The sequence below is a fragment of the Pinus tabuliformis genome, chromosome X, assembly GCF_031772625.1.
Source record: "Pinus tabuliformis cultivar Carrire ecotype Pingquan chromosome X, CPIR1, whole genome shotgun sequence".
Lineage (NCBI taxonomy): Eukaryota > Viridiplantae > Streptophyta > Pinopsida > Pinales > Pinaceae > Pinus > Pinus tabuliformis.
In genome coordinates this window covers 1,555,534,290-1,555,537,966 of record NC_142308.1, presented here as the reverse complement: position 1 = coordinate 1,555,537,966, position 3,677 = coordinate 1,555,534,290, and the positions used below count along the sequence as shown (strand labels likewise).

The 3,677-nt window shown below is 40.3% G+C and overlaps 1 pseudogene; it reads left to right on the top strand.

Moving 5' to 3' along the window:
• Window positions 1-291: 291 nt before the first annotated feature.
• Window positions 292-1,661, top strand: LOC149145968 (protein DAMAGED DNA-BINDING 2 pseudogene; annotated as a pseudogene).
• The last annotated feature ends 2,016 nt before the right edge of the window (window positions 1,662-3,677 follow it).

Genomic DNA, 3,677 nt, shown 5'->3' with positions numbered 1-3,677 from the left:
GCATTCTATTCATTGACATCACCATTACAGTATATGTATGGCGCTATTGGCATCACAGTTCAAGAATATTATTGTGAAAATCAATAATGACCAGATAATTCATGTCAACCTCACTCAAGAGAATCCAAAGCCGCTTATTGCTGGGATTCAGTCCATTGGGTTGAGACCAACATAACCTTTGCCGGGTGTTCTGATATCTACTTAGAATATCCTATCTTTGAACATCAGATCCGTTGGTTCTCCATCTTCAATTCATTTATGATGGTTATTTTACTCACGGGTTTAGTCTCAATGATCTTGATGCAGACTCTGAGAAATGACTATGCAAAGTATGCTTGCGAAGAAGATGATTTGGGTAGCAATAGTTGGCTCATGAATATGGCCCAAGAGGTGTGCAAACAGAAAGACCATGAGGCAGGGTTCAAAGGAGCTACCTATATTGATTGCCTTCAAAAGCCATGTTTCTTATGTAAACAGCCTGGGCACACCACGATGACATGCCCACATCGCATAGCGACAGAATATGGGGTTGTCCCTGGCCCCCGCAAATATGTCCAGAGTGGCTTTGACTTTGTATTTGAACGGCAAATCAGAAATCATATCAATATGATCAAGCCAACTTATGTTATTCCCAACCAGGTTGACTCTGCTATCATCAAGTTACACAGTAGACGGATAACTTGCTTAGAATTTCACCCTACTAAGAACAATATTATCATGTCAGGAGATAAGAAAGGTCAAATTGGTATTTGGGACTATGAGAAAGTGACAGAGAGGACAGTTTATGATACAGTACATTCCTTCGTTCTGAATAGTATGAAATTTCATCCCGTGAAGGATGATTATATATACACATCAGGATCTGATGGAACACTTAGCTGCACTGATATTGAGACGGGAGTTCTAATCCTCTTGATGGATTGCAATCCTGATGGATGGAATGGACTGGCAACATGGAGAATGCTATATGGCATGGATATCAATTCAGAGAAAGATATTTTACTGGTTGCAGATAATTTTTGGATTCCTTACTAGATAGACATTCGCTCAAATAAGAAAACAGAGGAACCCATTCTAATCCACAAAAAGGGTTCTAAAGTTGTGGGACTTCATTTCAATCCATTAAATTCAGATCTTCTGATCAGCTGTGGCAATGATCATTTTGCTCGTCTTTGGGATATTCGCCAATTAAAAGTTGGGGCCTTCCTGGGAGAGTTGAAACACCCACGTGTTGTGAACTCTGCTTAGTTTTCGCCAAAACCTGGCAGTAAAATCATGACTACCTGCCAAGATAATCGGATACGTGTATGGGATTCTATCTTTGGTGATTTGAGCTATCCAAGCCATGAGATCGTCCATAGTCATGATTTTAATCGTCACTTGACCTGCTTTCATGCCGAATGGGATCCAAAGGATCCGTCCGAGTGCCTTGCAGTTATTGGTCGTTACATAAGTGATAATTTCAATGGCATAGCTTTGCATCCAATTGATTTCATCGATACAAGCAATGAACAGCTTGTCGCTGAAGTAATGGATCCAAACATAGCAACCGATCTCCTACTAATGACTTCAGTCCTGATTCGATGGGATCTGCGCTCCAGTTTGTTAGCCATCAGAGGATTTTAAGGGGAACGATCTTCTGTTTTAGGAAAAAGAAATGACTCTATCTCTATTTTTGTAACTGCAGGTGAAACAACGCCCCTGTTTTGGGGTCAATTTGTTTTTCCCCTAGCAGAGTTTTATTTAATGTATTAAAAAATCATTTGTAAAAGAGAGGGGGGAGAGAATTCTGAGAGTTGGTGGAGAACAGAGAGTTTCATTGTACAGCTGTTTGACAAATATTTTAATGAAAATACATAGCTCTGGCTTCTGAGATTCCTGTGGTATGAAATTTAACATTTGTCTTTTCCTATGTCTCATGTGTAGCTTGTGATGTTTTACATTTCATCTCATAATCATTTCTGTTGAATACTTTTAAGTGAGAAAGGAAGAATCCAATTTATTTGCTCTGTCTTGAGGAAGTATTCATAGTTAATGTTTTCTTCTGTTTGACAAGGATCCATCTTCTATGCCCTTGTCGACTTCTCAGCAGTCTTGCCATTCCGTTTATCTCAATTTAATTGTTAAATTTCTTGCCTACCTTGCCTCAAGAGATAATCTGTGTTTTTGATTATCTTTCTCTGTTCAAGCTTTTCTTAGCCCCATGCAGCCCAGAAAACCCCATCATTTATAAAAACTTCATTCATATCAATTTACTAGCCTAAGATCATTATTCATTATCGGTCATCTCAGCCCCTTTGAAGACTTTTCTGCCGAGATAGACCCGGAGAGAGCCCTCTCCTGTCCTCATAGGGCTAGCTACGAGGCTGAGCGTGGTATGATGTTGCCTCGAGTTTTGCCTTCCTCAGCCTGAGGCAGATTCGAGCGCTAACATAGTGGCGACCATACTGGGGAAGATGGTTTGCTGTTGATGTGACATTCGATTGTAGATTGTCTTGCTCCAGTACATGAAATCAAGTTGCAGATCTGATGCTGATGGTGGACAGCAATCAGACACATATGCAGGCTGAAGCATTCACCTGGCGACTCCAACTCGATCCAGACATTCCAGTGCTTGCTGATCCATTCATGCAATGGTAGGGTATGTGGCAAACCCTGCACTTTGTGAAGCTGTAAAAGAGGTTAGAAATCAGTTAGCAGATTCTGAAATTAATGAAGAATTTTTCAGTGCCTTGCTTCATTGGTTGAAATCTCCAAAGTTCCCTTTTGAAACTAAAACTAGATTTTGTGAGTTAGTTGTTGAAAGAGTTGAGAAGGAGATTCAATGTTTAGATGAGCAGATCCAATCATATGATTTCCAAGACCCTAAAAAGTTCTTGGAAATCCTTCCTCCTTCGAAACAAGAAATAATAGAATTGCCTACAGATGTTTGCATTGACAGTGTGCAGCTGGAGGTATGTATTGCAGAGTTGGGGCAGCCGACAGAGTCTGGCTTTCGCGATCCAATTGCGATGTACATGGAAATGTTTTTCAGTTTGATTGATAGATCAGGCTGTTTTCTACGTGACCAGGCTCATTACGTGCATGAAGGGCTGCCAGCAATTACATCTGTGTCCTGGTGGAAGCATTCTCAACCGGCATCATTCTCAGGTTTACTTGAATGGTTGATCTGGCATTTCAGTATTACCTGATCTATTGTTTTTACAACAGAGTAGGGTAGTTTTGTAAATAAATAAGCAGCTAAAGGGCAGCATTTCATTCTGAGTTTCATTTACAGTTGTAGTGTGGAGTTTGCTGAGCAAGTTTTTCGATCATTTTAGTCAAGTTTCAGTCCATAAAATAAGTCGGAAGTTTCGTGTTGTCTGTTGAAATGATGACTCCATAGCCCAATGGATAGAGGCACTGTCTGCTCTCCCAAAGTTCTGCGGTTCTTGGCACCTCCAAAAAGCGGCAGCTGCCATCCCCATTGGAGCCGATGTTAGACTCCGTCTTGTCAAGTCAAATGTGAGATTGATTCTTCTTCAAAACCCTGTTTTGAAGAAGAAATCATTAAATGTGTTTTTTAGAATATGTATCAAATTCTCCAGCTCTTCAAATGGCAGCAGTTTCATCAGCTCCTATCCCTGCAAGCAGACAAAGAAAAAGCCCTCATTCAAAATCAACAAATTTAAAAAAAA